Raw genomic sequence first — 22,382 nt, 5'->3', positions numbered from 1 at the left:
CTTGTTGTTCTTTTAATTCTACCATTCTGTATTTCTATGGTTTAATGGTTATTTCATCCTCTTCCATTCACTGCACCAGATGCATATTTAAATCCTTCTTTGCATTTTGAGATCCAAGAGACAGAAGGTTAATGACCCCATCTCCTTGACTACTTTGCCCTTTAGGTTTTGGTTGGGTTTGGCCAATGGAAGTCCTCAGCAGGATCTCAGAGGGAGGAAAAGAGATAGGTTGTAACACGTCGTCTCTTCTCTTGCCTCTCCTAGACTGTGTTTTCTGGTAGCAGCCATGTCTCTTCACAATATACTACTCCTTTCAGACAGCAGATCTTCCTCATCTCTACCTCTCACAGGGTGATGGTATCAGTAGCTTCTCTTCTTGCCCAAGCTTGACACCAACTTCTCACTTTTTGCTAATCTCTGGGTGCCATGATATTACTTGTAAATTCCCTTAACTCTACTCACATTTCTGTAATTCCTTTGGTATAGTTGCATGGACCATCTGGAATTGTTTCATGCTGTGACCACAACTGATATATATAATTAAATAATATTGAGTATTTTTAAGGGAAAAACAATGAAAATATTATGACATAAATTATTTGAATGGGGTAGATAAGATAAAGTTACATGTTCTTTCCCTAATAAAGATTGCATCACTGAACTATGCAAGCATCAGGAGAAAGAGCCCCTTCCCTTTCTTTCTCTAGCATCCAGATGGACCTGTGATAGGAAGGAATTGGTTGGCAGGATATGAGGGTGGAGGAGTGACTATGAAATAATATAGTTCCATAAAATAAAGAACATTTATAATATGATTTTCTGATGCTTCTCTGTAAGATGGTATAGTAGTTTCCCATCCTTGCTATAATAAATTACCACAAACTTGGCAGCTTAAAACAACATACATTTATTCTCTTATAGTTCTGGAAGACAGAAGTCCAAAATCAGTTTCATTGGGCTGAAATCAAGGTATTGGCAGGGCTATGCTCCTTCCATTGGCTCTGAGGGGAGAATCCCATTTCCCTTCCTTTTCCAGCTTCTAGAGCTGCATTCATTGTATTTCTTGGCTCATGGCCCCCTCCTCTGTCTTTAAAGCTAGCAAGTCAATATCTTGCTTCAGTGGTCATATTGCCTTCTTCTCTAGTAAAATCTACCTCTGTCTCCTTCTAATAAGAACATTAGTGATTACATTAGGGCCCATCCAGATAATCCAGGACAATTTGTACATCCCCAAATCCTTAAATTAATCTTATCTTCAAGGTTTCCTTTGCTGTATAAGGTAATATTCACAAGCTCCAAAGATTAGGTTGTAAGTATCTTTGGAGGCTTCTATTCAGCCTAGCACAGTGTGATGGTTAATTTTATGTGTCAACTTGACTGGGCCACAGAGTGCCCAAACATTTGGTAAAACAGTATTTTGAATGTGTCTGTGAGTATCTCTGTATGATATTAACATTTGAATGGGTAGACAGAGTAAAGCAGATTGCCCTCCCTAATGCAGATGCGCTCCATCCAATCAGCTGAAGGCCTGAATAAAACAAAAGGTCTGACCCTCCCATGAAGGGAAAATTTTCTCCTGCCTGACTGCTTTGAGTGGGGACTTCAATTTTTTCCCACTTTCAAACTCAAACTCTTCCCTGGTTTCCAGCATGCCAGCATTTAGAGTGGAACTACACCATTAGCTCTCCTGGGTCTCAGACCTATAGAGTTAAACGAGAAGTTAAATCATTGGTTCTATCCAGCTTGCTGACTGCAGATCTTGGGACTTGTCAGTCTCCATAATCATAGCCTCATTCCCTATAGTAAGTTTTTCTATATGTATACCCTATTGGTTCTGTTTCTCTGGGGATTCCTGACTAATATACACAGGTGGCCTTTTAATCTGCTATCTAAATTCTCCTCATCTCTTGGTTAGTGTAGAACTGGTTTAAAGATCTAAATCCAGCTGACTGAAACCTCAGGAAAATCACACTGAAAAGAAAAGAAAGACAAAAAAGTCATATTTCTTTAATTCTCTTAGGTTTAATTTTTCCTTTATTTTATTTTCAGTATGTGAAGAGGGTGTAAATATATTTATTGTCAATTTAAACTGACTTGGTGAAATCAATTTAACATTTTCCCCTGTGTATGGCCATTACCTATGACTACAGCCTTTCATCAGCTATTTCTATATATATATCCCTTGTTAACTACTGCTGTTACCAATTGTGTGGTAAGTTGGTTCACAGACCTGGCTCATCATCAAAATTACCTGAAGGAACTCTACAAATGTAACTGGCTGACCCTAAAATAGAGTGTATCCTAGATTATCCAGGTGGGCTCAATATAATCTTATCACTTTTAAAGAGGGGGGAAAAGGAGGGCTAAAAAGATACAACAAAAGAGAAAAAGCCAAAGAGAGAAGCAGCAGAAAGGAAAGTCAGAGAAGCAAAAGAAAGATTTGATCTGCCATTCCTGGCTTAGAAGATAGAGGGCCCATGAGGGAAAGTGGGCAACTTCTAGAAACTGACCATGACCTTCCCACCAAAAGTCAGCAGGGAAATAGGGGCCTCTGTCCTACAACCACTATAAGCTGAATTCTTCCAACAGCTTAAATGAGTTTGGAATTGGATTCCTCCCAGAGTCTTCCTAGCCAGCCACAACTTTGATTTCAGCCTCATGAAACTCAGAGCACAGAATTCAACTGAACCAAGCCAGACTCCTGACCTATGGAACTATGAGGTAATAAATTTGTGTTGTTTTAAGCCTCTAAATTTCTGGTAATTTGTTAAAGCAGCAATCTTAAACTAATATCTTGTGTTTCACTAAGAATTTATATTTTGAATAGGATATGGAAGTGCCTAAAAATTTTTTTTTAAATTAAGTGAGCACTTAAGTGTTAGACTTCCTACTCTTTGTTAGGCACATAGATGGATACAGTACTGAATATAGACAGGATACATATTTTTTGTCTTTGAAGAATTGAGATAGAACACTTAAAGAAGGGTTGTAATTCATAGAGATGATCAAAAGAAAAATGGAAGACATCTTGTTTGGGTAGGGGGAAAGCATAAACATTACAAAGCAGAGCTGAAGGAAGCCTTCAGTACATCATCCCACCTCCAATGGAGGTAAAAGTATCTCTATATTCATGTCTTTGAGGAAATCACCCCATGAAGGTTTCCTCTGGAAAATCTTTGCTATATCGAGGACCAAACTGGAAATGAGTTATTTTTAATAATTTCAGCCATGGCTATTCAGGAAAGTGTGTGTGTGTATGTGGTCTTGTGAAGTTGTATGTTCAAATACATTAGGCTGGTTTTCTGGGGAGTTGGGTAGGAATGGTAAGAAAGAAACTCCAGGGAAAGGGACATAGTGTTTTAGAAGCTGACCATTATTGGTAATGGAACCAGGTGTGGAAAGCCTTTCCTTGATTTCTAAACTAGACTAAGAGGAAACTAAATCCATACACAAGGAGGAATTAACTTTTTTAAGCTTAGTCTTATATAAACACATAGTTTTAAAGGCTGGGAGGATGGTGGGAAGGTTAAACATTTCTTAATGTAATCTCATTTTACTACTGACAGGAGATAAGTTTTAGAGCTTGGGAGTTGTATTTTTAAGCACTCTGAAGGATAGAAAAAATATAATTTTAAAAAAGACACTTGCCTTTTTGAATATTGAATTGTCTTGGTGTTATCACTGCTAATTTAAAAATCTTATGTGGGTTGTATAATGCTAAGAGATTAGTCACTTCCGTGGAGATTCTTAGATATTCTTGTTTAGGATACTGGGGGATAAGAAAAGAGACCAATGCAGGTGATTGTGATTTTATATAACAGCAGTGGGAGTAGATGAACTCTAGAGAACTTAAAACTGTAGATCATGGGTAGAGAAAGGGCTTGAAGAAAAATCACTTTAGGATTCCAATACTTCAAAAAGTCATGTCAGTTTCCTATCTAAAGTAGATTTTTAGTTCATCCAGTTCCCTCTGACTTCTAAGCCACCATTCACATTCATCACTTGCTCAGACTAATACTGGTCCCTGAATCCTTTCTTGTCCTCCTCCAAACCATTTCCTAATATCAGCCAGGAATAATATTTCAAAGTCAGAATCTGCTCCCATCTCCTTGTCATTCTATCAATTGTTCCATCTTGTTCATAAAGACAGAATACTGTGTCAACCCTTCCTTGCTTCCTGCCTTCTGCACTCCTGCAGCACGTGGCTTCTCTTAGCTGCTTCTTCCCATATACTCTTCCCTCTGATTAACCACTTAACCACAACTGTTAATCAACCAGCTCCTACTCATTCTCTAGATTTTGCTCACAGACCCTTTCCTCAGAGAAGTCTTGGCTGACTTCACTTCCCATTTACATTATCTCCCCTTAGTATATTCTTTCATAGCCCCTTGTACCTTTCTTTCACCTCCCTTATCAGTTTTTAATCATATCTTTAAATAATTATTTAATATTGGTTAAACTCCCACATGCTAAACCCTGAAATGCAGTTACTTTTTCTGTTGGTCACTGGTGTTCCTTCACCTACTCCCAACACCTGGCACATTGAAGGCACTTAATACCTATGAAGGGGGGTGGGGGAAGGAGGGAAGGAATATAAGAAGGGAGTTAGGAGTGTTATCAATCAAAGTGTAGTCAAATCCAATGCCATAAGAGTGGACATTGTCCCATTGTAGTGCTCAACTGAGAATTAGGAAAAAGAAAAATTATTGGGGAATTTAGATGGTGAAACATTAAATGAGAGAACTTGAAGTCAGATTAGGCTGTTAGTATTGATCAATTTGCTCTCAAACCTACCTCTTATCTATCAATCACCAAATTAACTTTTGGAGAGATATGTAAGCCAATGAAAAAATATACTTAAACTGGGCTCCTATTCCTTAGGAAACCCTTCCGTATGGGGTAGAAGCCAGCATGATAAAGATCTGTTCCCTGAACTCTCATCTAAAGAGAACTTAGATGTCTTGTCTACTTAACTGTGGTTGCAAAGAGTGATTGTGAGCTTTGACATTTGTTAAGAGGAGGAATTTAAGAGGGATTCTGATCTGAAGACCTGTTGGGACTCCTCTCCAGCCCAGTTAATTCCTCCATACTTCTCTTATGGGACTGGAATTGGAAGATACTCTACAAGGGGAAATGTTTTAGAACTCTGCCTTGAAAAGTATGATTTAATTTATATAAATCTTGATTAAAGCCGTACAAGCTAAGTCTTTAGATTGGGACACTAGTTCAAAAATGAGTTTAAAGAAAATGAAACACCCATTTTCAGGAAGCAGACAAACTGATACAGTCCTCAAGAAAAATGTACAAAAATAACAATTTTAGAAGCTGCCACCCTGCATCTGTAATTCTGTCATGATCTCAGATCTATAGAAAAATACTGCTCTTTGATACTGTTGGATTAAGTTAAGATGAAGTTGATATCTTCTATTTCACAACCCTTTATAGATCACAAAATCATTTCCTATATATTCTCATTTTATCCTACAACAACCTGATAAAGTAAGAGTTACCTTTCATTTTATAGATGCAAAAACTAAGGCTTTATAAAGTAAGTTAGGCAAATTACCCAACTTGTGAGTGGCAGAAGTATCAAATCCAAGTCTATCTCAGAGCCTTTTTTGCACATCTCTAATTAGTTAAAGAGATTAATATAATTCTGAGAGATGGTACAGATCTACTAGTCCTCACCCACCTATTCTACACATAAAATCACATCAGGAATTTCACAACCCTTCAGAATATCCACACTCACTTTAATACTCTTCGGTGCAAAAATGCGTATTTGTTGTCAGTCCATCATGTGACTATGGAGGATAATGAGCATCCTCATAATTTGGAAGTTTTTCTAGATACACTCCAGAGTTTTCTTGGACTTTATTGATTCCCATTATATAGGCTATCCCCAAAGATTGTCTACTCTAAATTTTTACTTAAAAATTTTTGTTTTTTTCCAACATAAAAAATTAGGAAAACAGAGAAACATAAATGAAAATATATACAAAAACAGTAAATAGATGTGTGTATGCTTTGTTAATTCAACTTTTAAAAATCAACCGTGGAAGGTTGTACAGATGGCTCCATTTCTTCCTTTCATACTCTTTTGCAATGTAACTTCCCTCTTCTACCAAGAGGTGCAGTTTATTTCTCCATCTCTTGCCTATTCACTCCTTGTCATGAGTCTTACCTTGTGACTTATGTGGCCAAGGAGTGTGTGCCAGTTCTGAGAATGTGCCTCAAGAAGTATTGTAGCTTCTGCTGTCTTGCTGGGAACCATGTCAAGCTTCCATGTAAACAGTCCTGGACCAGTCTATTTGCTAATAGGCACGTGGCCTACTTGCTTCCTTGGAGCTGACTGACAGCCAATACCCAGAAGCAGAGCCACTAGATGACCAGTAGCTGATTATAACATGAGTGAGCCAAGCCATGACTGGAAAACAGCCCAACTGAGTCCAATCTAACTTGCTGGCTGCAAAATCTTAGGCTGTTGTTGAAAGACACTAAGTAACAGATATCTGATATATCAATCTTGCTGCTCTCCCAAAAACTTTCTTTTAAAAAAGGTCACATTTTACCCTGCTATATAAAGCACAATGCAGTCAAAAGAGCCTTAAATTAGCATCAAGTGATCTAATTCCTGTCATTGACTAGAGGTATCACTATAAAAACATCAAATACATTCTGAGTTTCAATTTCTGTACCTGTAGTCAGATACCATATTGCATATATGCCCTTTCTACTTTGATGGTTTATATAAACAGATGAGAAAATAAATATGAAACTGCTTTGACTTTGTATATATTTTTCCTTTCTTGGACTTTGGTTTTCTCATTTAGAAAGGTTCAAGGATCAATCTGGCTCAAAATCCCTGGAATATTATTATTGGTTGATGTTACTAGAGAATCAAATTCAAGTTTCATATGCTGATCCACAAGTATTGGAACACACAATGGAACAATTCCTATATAAATACCTACTGGTATTTATACAACGTGCAGACCTGATTTCATCCTCCACTTTGGAATGGTGGTTAATTCAAACGTAGGATGGAATTCAGGAACAAATTGTGAGCAGTCCTTTTTCTGGTACAATTTTAAGAAAGGAAACTCTTAAATATTTCTCCACTCTCTTTCATTTGTAAAGCACCTCTTTCAATAAGGCAGAAATTCACAAAGTATTGGTCAAAGACAAAATTAAAGTAACCTGGAAGTACTTGTTAAAATAGTGATTTATTTCCTATATATGTGAAAAGGCAAGTCCTCAAGCTGCTTTTTAGTTTACTAAATCAAAATATTTGGTGCTCTTTATACTTAGGGAAAATTTTGAGAAAATTGTCATTTTGATTAGAGATGTGAGAGAGATAAATTTGAACCCTGCTATGACAGGTGAGAAAAATCTGATTAAAGATTCCAGACATTAAAAAAAAAAAAAAATCCCAGGCATCAAGAGAACACCGGAGTCTTGGAAGGGACAGAGGCAGAGAGGAAGAAACAAAAGGGTTGTAGGAAAACAAATATCTCATGTTTTCCTAGCTCTAACCCATGCTAAAACTCCCTGAGAATCCTGCTGCTTGGATTAATATGATTTAAAGATAATTGTTCTCAGGACTTATCCCCATTTTGAGGCCCCACTAGGCTAGAAAGACTAGCAAGTATAAAATATAAAGCAAACAGGAGATCCTATAACTTCTCAGCATTGTAGCTGTACAAAGCCACAGATATCATTTGCTCTTTTCTCTGCCAGAGTTGCTAGTAAGATTTTCTTGGGTCAGTGGCTAAGAATATTTTCCTTTGTTTTTGTCTTTAATTGACAGTCTGCTTCATGAAGAGTTGGCTTTACTTCTTGGCAGATGAAATCACTATCTATATGAGCATTATACCTTCTATTCTAATGATTTCATGTTCAATTCTATATGTAACTACACTGCTTTCTAAAGGAAAGGAAGAAAGAAGGAAAAAAAAAAAGAAAGGGGGTAAGATAGAAGGAAACCATTATTTATTGAACACCTATAATCTATCCTGCACATTCACAAACATATGGTCACATTCTCACAATAACCAATGAGGTAGGCATGATTTGTTTCCTTGTTTGGAAATGAAGAAATTGAAACTCAGAAATTTTATGAATCATTTCTCAAATAGATGGGTTTGAAACCTGGTTAAATCTGGCCCTAAAGACCACAATTCTTCAACTCTTTTAGAATACAAGTTTGAAAACAAATATTCCTGGGAATACAGTGAGAGAACTCTTTTATCAGTCAGCATGCTCATGTGAATACATAGACCTCTCATCCTTCAGGAGTCTTAAGAGGTGCATCAAAGAAAGAACTCTTGTCTAAGCCAATGTTCTTTAAACTGTGGATATCATCTCATTTGTGAATGACATCACTTGGGCATCAACCAACTATATTTAATGAAAGATTACACAATGATACAGAAGCAAATAAATTCATGGGGCATCACATATGCTAAGAATTTTTCTAGGTATCTTTTTTCTATTGCATAGATGTGTACATATAAACATGTATATTGTCACAATGTAAATGTATTTTTAACATAATTCTTTTGTGGAAAAACAAGAGTTTGAAAGTTACTGGGCTAAGCAATTGGAATGTTGCCCAAGGCAACTGTTATTGAGAAGACCTCAGAGAGAGGCCCAGAAAGGAGAGGACCAACACTATAGAAAAATTTGTCAAGTTTTCAAGTGTCATAGACTGTGTTGAATAGCTCTCCTCATTTTTCAACTTACGAAACCATTGAAATGTAGAAGAGAAAAGTTCCTGTAGCAGAGTTAGGTTGAAATCTGCAGACAGTGATCAGCAGTCATCTGTGAGGAACAGGGTCTCCAGTTAAACTCCTATTAAATTTTTCCAATGTTATTCTGTACATGCAGGATCAACACCGATTTCCTTTTTATTATGCATTGTCCAAAATGGATGAGGCATTTCTCATTATCTCTCCCTTGAAGAATGTACTCATCATTTATTCAGAACTGGCTGAGATATATGCTCTTTATTTTCTTACTTGCTCAGGAAAAAAATCCTGCTACATTTTCTTTCCCCATTTGGATCACATAAAGGGTGACTGATAATAGATAACAAGCATCAGTTCTTCTTTCTTGGCTGTGAGACTCTTGTCTGTTGAAGAGGCCAAGGAGAAGTGTAATGAGGCTTAATATGTGGACTAAATACCAATGCAGTTGTCTGGCCATTCAGAATATTGTTCTAGTCTGAGACTGTCACAGAAAAAGGAAAAATATTCAGTGGAATTTGGTATGACTGCTTCTAAGTTATGATTTTATTTGGCCATTGGCCACTGACAACCATTTGTTGAAACTGAGGACATGGGAATTATCTGTAACAATAATATCTATTATCTCTGTAATGATTAAACGACCGCTTCAAAGTAAGTTTACACATTTATCTCATCTTCATTTTTATAACAACCTTGTGTGATTAAGGAAGTATTATCTCCATTTTTACAAATGAGAAAAATGAGGCCCAGATGAGTTAAGTGATTTATCCAAGAACACACAAGTTAGTTGCAAAACTGGAACAAAATCTGTAACCACTAACTCCCAGCCCTGCATTCCTCCCAACAGATATTAGTGCCCTCATTAATTTTGTTCCTCCCAACAGATATTAGTGCCCTCATTAATTTTGCTTCATAATACATTCTCTTCTGTTCCCCTAGCTGACCTGTTTCATAAAAGTATTTTTAAAAGTTTATATTTAAAAAAAGAAAAACGGAAGTAAAAGGAGAGGTGATTATTCTATCACATCTGCTGAATGCAGTTAATTTATTGGTTTCATGAATATGAAGTGGTCTAGAGGAATATGTATCTATTTATGTAACAATCACATATGCTGGGAAAATGTATGTGGTTGAAATACAGATACATTGGTTTCAATTCTAGTATTGGTTTAAGTAAATTATATGTTAGGCCTCAGCCAACAAATATATCCGTTACAGTTAACTTCTCTAATTTGGTTAAAGGACCCTAGATTTATTCAGCAGTGCATGTATATCAGGTTATGTAAAATTAATAGCTGAAGTTCATTCATATGGCTTTAATTAGGATGCATGGGTTGGGATGAAAAAAAAAATCAAGCAAAAGTTCTGGCTTTGATTATAACTGTATCTGCTCCAGTATCAGTTTCTGCAAAGGCAAATACCGTGTTGGCTTAGCTTAATACATGCTCATTCAAAGAAACCGTGCATTGGCTTAATTTTACTTTGAAGGTTTTCATTAAAGTATATTGTTTGTCTCAATACCAGTTTAGTTCACTTCATTTAATTATCCAAGAGTATTTACAAGGTCTGGGATATTACTGTGCCCATTGAAAAAATAGTTGATTGTGTTATGTTTCAAAGAAAATAGATTCATTTCTGTGAAAACTTCTTGGAACTTCTGAAAACTGTCCTGCTTCCAAGTCTATGTACTTGTCTCCAAACTTGGCTTTGGGAATCTGACTGACTGTTTTCTTTTCCAGGAAAGAACTTTTGGGAGAAAAGCATTCTTTGCTGGGCAATAATGTTCTTCTCAGGTGGTTGCTAGCCTTTCCCACTGAAACCTGGGAGAAAATGAGTTTTATAGTTAATAACTTTTTACATTTGCCTAAAAATTCGTCTTCAAATCCAAAATAATTTACCACCTCTTCTGTGATATTCTCTGTGATCATTTGGGTTTTCACTGAGACTTCTAGTTTTCTTGCCCATCTTGACTTAGAGGCAAGGGGCCATGTTCTGAATACTTGTACATCATGAATTCCTGGCTCTGTGTTATACACAGAGCATGACTCTGTGTTTGTCAATAAAGGTGGTATAGAAGCTGCTAGGTGAATGTGAGCTACTCTTTGCTTAGTATAAAGCATATTTAATATCAGGATCATCTAAACCTAAGATGAATCACACCAGTTGGGAGTGACAAAGGTCCCAAACAGTTAGTGGCGAGAGGAAACTTGTATGGGCAGGTAGGACATCAAGAATGTCTAATGCTAGGCATCAATAGTAGGCAGAGATCTGAAATGGCAGATGATTTGAAGCAGAGCACTTCATCATGGATAGCACATGAATATTGTATGAGTTCAGTACAGGTCCAGATAGACAGATATGGTTGCAGGAATAATCTGGGGCTTGGGTCGTGAAGAGTAGTTGTCACTGATCAAGTCTGTACTATATGCCAGGCTCTGAGCAAACAGCATAGGCTCTGGAGTTAAACAGATCTGGGCATGTCACAGTGAAGCCCCTCCTAGCTGTATGACCTGAGGAAGGCTTTTCAATTTATCTGCACCCAAGTTCTCTCCTCTTTAAAGGAGCTGCCGCTTATAAAATGGCTGGCACCATACCTGGTATACAGTTAGGAATATAGCAATGCTAATTGCTATCATTGTTCTTGATTTTCCGCCATAACCTTATAATACCTAGACTATTGTCCATATTACAGTAATCAAAAAATTGAAGCTAAAAAGAATACTGTCCACTGAAGTAGTAAGTGGTTGAGCTGGATTTCAAATATACCTGGTTCCCAAAGATGAGACATGCATGCATGTAACATATTGAGAGGCCAGAACCCAAGGTCAAGCAGTATGTCATCTGTGATGTGCTGAAACACAGAGCTTCAGGCCAGGCCAGGATTCCAGGAATGGTTAAAAGTATGATTGGTTTGAGATATTTGTGCAGGGCCCAGCTTGAGAATGGGGATAGGTGGTTTAGCTGTGGATATTAGAGAACCTCTACGGAAGAAAGCCAGACCACTCAATCTAAATCTTTTCAGACCCCACCTTTCCTTTCCTTTCCTTTCCTTTCCATTCTTTTTTTTTTTTCTTCCTTTTTCTTCAAATGTTATTCCTTTGGTTAAGATCTGGGCTTCAAACCATATGGCCAAGAACATAATAAGAAAAAGAGCTGTGTATCCTGGCCATCAGTCCAGAGATATCCTCCTCACAAATTATCTTGGTGCCAGAAACCCACCATAAAATATTCATTGCTTTTGATCCTAAAGTATTTTTAGTCTGCAAAGCGTCTTCTATTAAAATGAAAATGTCCCTTGAGGGAGAGAGAACCTTTTAAGCTATTATCAGTTAAACTCATAGTGGGTAGTTGGTTTATAAAAATTGAGATTAAAAATCTTCCAAGAATTGAAGGACACAGAAAATGTTTCAGGGAAAAAAGAAAAATCAACAAGAGAATAGCATAGAAGGTATCATTGGAGGATGTCACATTTTCCCACTTTTTTCTCCTGAAGTTTGGAACTGCCTTTGTGTTACATGCCCTTCTGTTCCTCTTCCTTCCTCTCCTCTCTGCCCTCTGTACTGTCCTTCATGCAACCCATTCTCTCTCTAGAACTCAAGACCATGAGGGTGCTGAACATGACTGACAGGACAAGATGGGAGAAATCAGTATTGGAGATGTAAAGAACATTACTGCATTTTGAATTTAAGAATTTCTCAATTTCTGACCTTATAGTAGAGTTGGTTAAGTGCTTGTGTTTGTTTTGTTTTGTTTTGTTTTGTTTTGTTTTGTTTTGTTTTGAGGCCACAGCTCAGATCCAAGCTTTGTGTGACTTTGGCCATATTATCCTCTTGTCCTCTCTGAGATTCAGATTTCTTAGAGAAAACCTAACTTAAGGTAGTTGTGAGGATAATTAAAACACTTAGCATGATGACTGGTGCATAGTAAGTGCTCAATACAGGGCAGCTGACAATAATAAAGTGCTAGTATAACAACAAAAACAATAACAATACTACATTCAACTCTATGCTGGACTCTACATTGTATGTTGGATTCACTCATCCCAACCACTTTTGGACTCACACTGTCTTCTTTAGGATAAAGAACCAAGGCCAGGGTTAATGAAAGATAATGAAATGAGATCACATTTACAATGTGAGGGCAATGACAAGGCATATCTGAGTAAAATTAATTGTATCCCTTCCAAAAAACAATCACCCCAGTCAGTTCCTCGGAGAATGAGACTGGAGGGGTGGGGGATTATATAACTAGATTTCATTAAGGAGGGATGACATGGGTGGTGCTGTCCACAAATGGATGAAAAAACATGTATGAAAAGGATGATAACCCCATTTAATTGGAAACCTGACTTTAAGCTATTTGGTTCACACCTAAATACTAAGAAATAATTCTTAAAATTTAAAAGCAGCTATAAAGCAGCTCAATAAATGTTTGGGTCCCATGAAATGAGATGTGTACTCAACTCACAATGCCACAGACTGTTAACTTAGATTTTCTTACTACATACATTCAAAAGAACCAGGCTATGTCCTATGACTGCTAGACGCTAACAATCTTTAGCTTTAAGGGCTGGTCCCTTCCCTATGGAGAAAGGAGAGTAAGAACTTAAAACCCAAAAAGTTCTGCTATCAGAATATTTCTTTAGGAGGAGATCACCAAGAACTGGTTTCCAGGATATTTTTACAGAGTTCGGCCAAGCCAGGAGAAAAAAACAATAATAATGGCCATGATTACTAATAACTACCACTATCTTTTAAATTCTTGATGTGTAATAGTAATACCCATAACCATCCAATAAGAAGCTATTATTGTCCTCAGGTTAAAAATGAGAAAGTTGAGAAAGGGAGACCCTCCTACACTGTTGGTGGGAATGCAAGCTGTTGCAACCACTCTGGAAAACAGTATGGAGCTTCCTCAAAAAGTTGAAAATAGAGCTACCATATGACCCAGCAATTGCACTACTGGGTATTTACCCCAAAGATACAAATGTAGGGCTCTGAAGGGGTACGTGCACCCCGATGTTTATAGCAGCAATGTCCACGATAGCCAAACTATGGAAAGAACCAAGATGTCCATTGACAGATGAATGGATAAAGAAGATGTGGTATATATATACAATGGAATATTATGCGACCATCAAAAGGAATGAAATCTTGCCATTTGCAATGACATGGATGGAACTAGAGGGTATTATGCTGAGCGAAATAAGTCAGTCAGAGAAAGACATGTATCATATGACCTCACTGATATGAGGAATTCTTAATCTCAGGAAACAAACTGAGGGTTGCTGGAGTGGTGGGGGGTGGGAGGGATGGGGTGGCTGGGTGATAGACATTGGGAAGGATATGTGCTATGGTGAGCGCTGTGAATTGTGTAAGACTGTTGAATCACAGACCTGTAACCCTGAAACAAATAATACATTATATGTTAAAAGAAGAAGAAGAAGAAGAAGAAGAAGAAGATAGCAGGAAGGGAAAAATGAAGGGGGGGAAGTTGGAGGGGGAGACGAACCATGAGAGACTATGGACTCTGAGAAACAAACTGAGGGTTCTAGAGGGGAGGGGGTGGGTGGATGGGTTAGCCTGGTGATGGGTATTGAGGAGGGCACGTACTGAATGGAGCACTGGGTGTTATATGCAAACAATGAATCATGGAACACTACATCAAAAACTAATGATGTAATGTATGGTGATTAACATAACATAATAAAAAAATTTTAAAAATGAGAAAGTTGATATTTAAAAAAGTGAAGCATTTTGTACAATGTGACACAGGTAGAATGTATCAGAACTAGGATTTAAATCTGAGAGCTCAAACTTTAAGGACCTCCTTCTTTAGACTATATCATGCTTATGAAAACAGTGGCAGAAATCTGAAAGAGGTTGTCCAGAAAGTAGTAAGATAGCCTTCCTGCATAGCCTTCCCTCAAGACCAGGTAGCAGAGAAAGGCAAGGTATGATCCATGGACCTAATCAGCCCCAATGCTATTGAAACTTGACTCCAACTGTACACTATTCAGTCAACTCTTCCTACAAGCACTCTTCTAACCCAGATCTACTTGCCCATCTATATTTGACTGTTCTGTCCTAAGTAGCATTAGGGTTGGGCTCTGAAATTAATAGTCTATGATACAAGCATAAAGGCAAATGTGCTCTCATGGTTCGTCTCCACCTCTGATACCCCCCTTCCGTTTGTCCCTACCATGAGAGACTATGGACTCCAGGAAACAATCTGAGGGTTTCAGAGGGGTAGGGGTTGGGGGGATGGGTTAACCCGGTGATGGGTATTAAGGAGGACACACGTGTTGTAATAAGCACTGGGTTTTAAACACAAATAATGAATCATGGAACACTGCATCAAAAACTAATGATATACTGTATGGTGACTAACATGACATAATTTTAAAAATAATTAAAAAGAGGCAAATGTGCTTTCCCACTTTGCTAGGTTAAGATGAAAGGAACAATTTTGCCTCCTTCAAAATTATTCTCAGGGCTTGACCTTGTGCATGAATTCTATGTATGAATAAAGCACAGTCCTCAACAGGCAGGATTTTCTTTTGTTTTGTCTTAGAATCTATGCTCTATGAACTTGGAGACTTGCTTTGTATATCTAGGTAATATTTTCTAAATATTTTCTTTCCACTTTTGGACACTTAACTTTTAAGTTGTCAGCCATAGACCTTATTAGGGATTTTGAACATATCATGTATTCTAGCATGACCATAACCACAAAGCACACTGTGAGAGATGGGTCCCTGGAACAGAAAGAAGGGGGAGTTACATGTCTCCAGTATGGATAGTATGGATTCCACAGAAACAGGGACTGAGATGATGATATCAGGGAGGCTGATGATCAGAAACTAACTTTCATAAATCCATTCCTGTTACAGATCAGATATGTGAGTTCCCATGTGGTTTATTTAGCAGTAGGTAGAAAATAAGAGAACGCAAAAGTGTGTATATATGTATTGAGGACATAGCTTTCAAGGTGCAGAGTAAAAAATGTAGAAGTCTCGAAAATTAAGTATTCTCATTCTCAAATTCTTTATTTCTCCTGGAAAGTACAATAAGACTGTAAGGCATGGAAATGATAGCAGGTAGCCATGAAGTATCAGGAAATAGCTAGCTAGTTGTCTATAACACAGGATAAGTTTACCCAAATTTCCAAAAAAAAAAAATGTAGTTACCTAAAGGGGGGGGGAGTACCAATAGTGGTATGGTCACTTTTTTTGTACTACAGAACTTCCTGGAATCATATCCTCTGGCAAAATAAAGGAAAATAGAGGTGGCTCTTCCAACAGACCAGTAGTTAATAAAATGGAATCTGCCGGTGGAGCTGATGGTTCTAGAAGAGGGTAGAGGGTTCCCATCATTCGGTTGAGAGTGGGGCAGATCAGGAGCTGTCCCTTCTCCAGCCCCCACAGGGTCATTACATTTTGGCAACTCTACAGTCTCATTCTGCCCTTTCTTCTCTGAGACTTGTCCTTTCTGTTGCTCTGAACCTCCTTCTTCCTGTTCATCTGGTGTCTCTCTCTCCCCTGCCTGTTTCTCATCTCTTTCAACACTGCTTTTAGAGGTAGGAGTTCTAAGTATTGTGAAGTTTCCCCCTAAGAGCACCTAGGCTGCTCCTCTGTGCTGCTAAAATATACCCCAACCCTTCCACTCACAGTGTGTTATGGTAGAGCTGATACCCAGCTCTGTTATTGTCCTCTCTGGCCTTATGTAGACATTTCCACCTGTGTTTTATTCTTCACCCATATGTAGAGAAAGTAATGCTTACCTTGCGTAACTTAATTTACCTTCTGGGAGTCTCAGAGAATCCAAATTTATATATGAATGCACATGTGTGTTTTTATTCATCCATTCAAATATTTATGGAGTGCTTACCACATGAAAATGATTGGAAAGTAGAAAAAATACTCTATGAATATTGTGATTCTTCAGTTTAGTATTCATCTGTGAGGGGCATGGGGGAATCTATCACACCAGCCTTTTTTTGTTTTGTCCCAACATGAAACAAACTTCTAATAAACAGACTGAATTTTCACTTGTCACACATTGTGGATACCACATTCAGAACAGAATAATTGTTCCTTGTGTTTCCCAAACCTATGGAAAATGATAGAGTGTGAAGGAAAAATAGGTGCATAGCAATGAGTTTTCAGTGGAGGAAATGATCACTTTGTTCCTCATGGAAAAAAAGCCCTCTAATCACCACATTCCATACCATGCCATGCCAAGTCTTCTAATTCACACTGCTAACAACCCCAAGGGTGGAAATGCCTCCAGTGAATCAGTGCTTCTGAGAGTTCCATAGAGCAACTCCATCTTGAAATTGAAGGTTTGACAAAGATTTGACAAAAAAAAAAAAAAAAAAACATACTAAGAATGATGAACATCCTTGAGTCCTCACAGTGAAGAAAGTACTTCTCCCTGCCTGCTTATATCACCACTGCAGAAGGTTGCATACATAGAGGAAACCCCAGAGCTTACTTACTCCATATGCTTTAGTCACACTGGACACAGCTCTGTCATTTGTGACTCATTCTCATTCAGAGGCCAAATTCTCCCATCAGCTATTTGCTGGTGCTGCCAATCAATTTCCATACCCCTCTTTCAAAATCAATGGGCAAGAGAAGCATAAATATTCAAGAGAAGAAGTGAGCAAGCACTGAGGTAGTCAAGGCTACCTGTGCCTCCAAGAGGGCAATAGAAATTCCTCACAGATGGACATTTTAAACAAATTCTGCATGGAGAGAATGACCCTGCTATAGTGTTGTCTGAGACATTAGAGCTGGATACTGGGTTTGAATTACCTACTCTCAAAGAGTGGCAGTAAAGGCCTTGTTAAGCCAGAATTAAGGATATCCCACCAAATACATAGAATTTCTTCCCTGTATCCATTAAAATCAAGACAATTGGGAGTGACAAACTGTGCAGGGTAATTTAATGCAGACACTTACTGAACTAATTTATGCTGTAGACTCTGTGCAGTCAAAAGGGAGCTGTCTGGCAGGGAGGTTGGAAACATCCTGTAGTTTGGTGAGAAATTCCAAATGCCAAATCTTGACTTTGGAGATCTGCTTCCTGAGATGTTCTCATTTTTCTGAGCTTCACAATCTATGGACACTGACATGTACATACAAATATGTGAGTAAGCTTTCACTAAAATCAGAGTACATGTGGAATTAAGGTGCTGCTGACAGAACTGTTTTACTCTTTTAACAAAACTCTACCTACTTCTCCTCTCACCCTAAATTATCAAAGCATCCGTGTCCCATCATGGTTCTGTGATCTGCTAGACTTGGGTTCAAATCCCTGCTCAGCCATTTGAGAGTTTCTAATGCAGGGCATATCACTTAACTTCTTGGTCAAATACGATAGTACCAGTTTCTACATCCTTCAATTTTTATGAAGATTTAATTCAATAATACATGTAAGGCAATTGGTAAAGTGACTGGCATGTAAGGACCTAATAATACCTATTGTCATTATCTCTAGTATTATTATTCATAATGTTGCACTTTCAGCCAGTAGTGAACTTAGGGTTATTGAAGGTTTGACAAACTTAGGACATAGCTTTCAAGGTGCAGAGTAAAAAATGTAGAAGTCTCGAAAATTAAGTATTCTCATTCTCAAATTCTTTATTTCTCCTGGAAAGTACAATAAGACTGTAAGGCATGGAAATGATAGCAGGTAGCCATGAAGTATCAGGAAATAGCCCCATTTCCAAGGTTCTTTCTCTTCTTCTACTTTGCTACCTAAGGATAGATATCTATAAAGCATTTTAGCTAAGCAATAAAATATACTAAAGTGAAATATATTTTTCTGGAGCAGGAAGAACAGATATATTTCCAAACAAGTATATGCAAACCAATTCTAACATTTAGGATGCATATAAATAATAGAGAATGCCTCCTGACGTCAATTTTTTATCCCAAATCATCCTAAACTGTAAGTTGTGCTTGTATAGAAGAGATAAAATCTTGTCTAATTCTTTCCTGAGAGATTCTTCTCTGGAGCTCTTTATTTCAGAGGTATAAAAGTATCCAGAGTAACCAACCTTACTTAAAACTGAAACAAGTTAATTGTTCATATCTCCAGAGAAGAACAAGAATAGGAGGGTTTTCTGTGTAAAAAATGACAAATCTGACCTCTGGTGCCACAAAGATAGAGGGCTGGTGATGTAAAGAGTCACATAATTCTCCGACGACCAATTCTACAAGCAGATTCAGAAAGTTCTTGGGCCCATTCATACACACACCAGCGAGCTACCATTCATTCATCTCAATCTATAATGAATTTCAACACTATAGTCTTTTGCCAAAAAAAAAAAAAAATTCTCCTGAGATTTGTTCTAGGATTTTATATTCAATGAAAGTAAATAAAGGTGGAATAACCTAGGAAGGAAAGAGAGTCTGGTTAATTGAATTTTCTGCTTTAGCAGAGGGCTAAATGGAAAACATTTTTGTTTTTAATCTTTTGTTTAAAATGTATGAGCTTGCTTTCCTCCCTTAGGAATTGTAATATTACCCAACAACTCACTTTGATTTTTTGTAAAGTGATAGAGTAGGACAAGATCATCTGTAAAGTCCTTTCAATTTTTAATATGCTGTGAATTTGACATCAATGGATAACCTAACGGGTGAGAGGGACCCCAACATATGCTCTACAGAGCCATGCTTATCATAAACAATGCTTCATAGACAGTTTGTTTAAAGTAATACCTTAACTAGTTCCCTGCAGCTAGGATGATGGCATAATAGTGGGCAAATTTCAGACGCAGGTCAGCTGATGTGCAGAAGGTCACAAGAATCTAGGAATGCCTGGTTTGCCAGGGCATCAGAAAAGACATCTCAGGAGAACAGCCTGTATTAGAGATTTCCTCTCACACTCCTGCTCTGAGGATCAGCAGAACACTTGAATGCCTTTGCTTTGACTTCAAGAAAATAGAGTGAATCCTTTGATCTGCAATTATCTAATTAGTGGGAATCTGAAACCAAGGATTATCAACCATTTGCATTTTATTTGCAGGCTAACTACCCTCTTATTCTACTGTTCACTCCATCTCAACAAAATCAGCCAAGAGGTGCCTACCTGGTCAATTAATTTCATGGCTGTTTTGATTCTGGAAGGGGATGGAGGAAGTGGAAAGGTTTGGAACTGATCCCTGCTGACTCTGTGCTGAAATGCTGGATATTTACTTTGAAATCCACCATTCCTTGGATACTTGTCATGGTTCATAAAAGAGATTGACATCTCCATTATCTCTGAGGTGACTGTGTGTAATTCCTGTTAGTGTGAGCAGGACCTTGCAGCAGCACAGAAATTTGAGACTCTAGTCTCTTGTCTTGCTCTAAAGAGTGATGTTGAAAACAGGCTTTCAGGTAAACTGTAAAAAGGTCAACGTATCCATCTAAAGATTTGGCAAATGGTTTTCTACCATAGATTCAGAATGTTTATGCTAGAAAGCAAGTTGGAAGCAATTAACTACAATTCTCTCTACTTACACATGATGGGAGTGAGTTGTAGAGAGGGTATCACATTTTCTTAAAGCCATGGAACTAGGTATAGCGGGAAGCTGAGACTTTATCCCAGGACTCCTCATTTCTCTTCCAGTGTTCTTTATCCTCAGTGCATTATTTGACTCTTCGAGAAATTTAAGAATCTAATCACATAACTCCAAACAAAAAAGTACTGTGATCTACTGTTTCTGGAAATGTTGAAGTAACAAAGACTGGCCTTGACCTCCTACCATAAACAAATTGAAAACCAGACAAAATATATAAAACACTTGTTTTGAGAGATTGGACAGCCAGCAGTCCAGGACTGTAAATCCCAAGAGAAGAGAAACAATATAAGCCCCACTCTTCTGAAAATGCTGGTAATCAGAACAAAGCCCTATTGGCTCATGAAGTTAAAGAGATGGAGATCAATGATGAAGGAGGCTGGGGCAGCTGGCAGTTGAAGAGCAGAGTTTTAACAAGGAGGGAAATATATAGGAAAGGAAAAGTTCCAGAAATCTACACAAGGGTGCCTTGTTTGGTACTATGCTGCACATATACAGAATGAAATTTCAAACATCCAGGTGAAGAAGAAATAAAATCGTATTTGTGAAATTCCCAGAGTTTACACGGAATAGAGAGATTTTGAGCACTGATGAGCTAGTTCTGTTCCATTTTTTTAATTTGTCTTTCAATCTGTGTGATTTGTATTGAAATATGCTCAAGTTACCTAATTCTTTCCTCAACTTGGCTGGGTCTACTGATGAACTCATCAAATTATTTCTTCATTTCTACTACAATATTTTCTAATTGCAAAATTTCTCTCTTTATTATAATTTTTATCTTTTGGCCAGAATTTCTCATGTATTTATGTATTTTACCCTCCTTTTCAACTAGCTCTTTTAACATGTTAGTCATTGCAGTTTTAAAGTCCCTGTTTTATAATTCCAACATGAGTCATCTCTGATTCTGGTTTTATTGATTGCTTTGTCTCTTGATAATGACTTGTTTTCACTTGATTTGTTTGTATAGCTCCTTTTTCAAAATTGAATGTAAGACATCTTATGTAGGACAGGAGAGATTGAGGTAAATATTTACTCAGACATTGATATGCTTAAAGTTTCTCCAGAGATTCTTTGGACTTGGGACGTGGGCTGGATTCAATGACTCTTTTTCTCACTTCTGCTTTTTCCCCCACAGCTATGGGTCTTTACCTATGCCTGGGAGCAACACATTTTTTTGCCCTGACTCTGCAGTATCTTAAGTCTTTTGAAGGAAGCACCAGATGGTAGACCTTCATGTTTCCCACAATGGCAACCAATTTTCTCCTTCACACCTGCATGACTGGGTGAGTCTTTCTCTAGTCTCTTTCAGTGCCCTGAATCTTTCTCATGAATACCGGGTGAAGGTTCTTTTGAAAAGAGTCAGCAAGTGGATATAAAATCCCACATTCATCTTTAGCAGTCCATTAATACTTTAACTGATTTTTTTTCTTACCCTCTTATATGGGGACTTCTGACTGTACTCTGCCACAGTTGGCAGAGTCAGGTGTCCTATCTATCTTAGTAGAGAGAGGGGAATGATCTATCGTTGGCTTCAGGCAGTTTATTCTTTGTTAGTGTAGCAGAAATGAAATTTCCTAGACAGTATAATAAGGCAAGAAAAAAAAACATAAAATATTTGGAAAATAAAAAATGAAACTAGCACTATTCATTTAAAATACTATTGATATGTAGATAATTTTAAATATTTTACAGACAATTATTGGTTCATGGATGTAAATTTAGCAAAGCCACTCAATATATGGTCATTGTATAAAATCAGTCATCTTTCATACCAGAAACAAATTATAATAAAATAAAATTAATACAATTTATAATTACTATAAAAACTGAATATGTAGGATTGAATTTAATAGAAGATGTCCATGGTGTTTTTTAGAGAAAAGTTACATTAATAAGGCTTATTCTTATGAATTGGAAGGCTTGATATTGTCAACGACTTCAAATGATCTATAGACTCCATACAATCTCAAAATTGTACCAAATGCTTTTTATTTGTGAAAATTTAAAAGCTGATTATGAAATACATGGGAAAATGCAGGGGACCAAAGATAGCCAATACCA

Source organism: Halichoerus grypus, chromosome 13, assembly GCF_964656455.1.
Source record: "Halichoerus grypus chromosome 13, mHalGry1.hap1.1, whole genome shotgun sequence".
Classification (NCBI taxonomy): Eukaryota; Metazoa; Chordata; class Mammalia; order Carnivora; family Phocidae; genus Halichoerus; species Halichoerus grypus.
The sequence above is the reverse complement of the archived record's forward strand: the minus strand, read 5'-3'. Positions refer to the sequence as shown.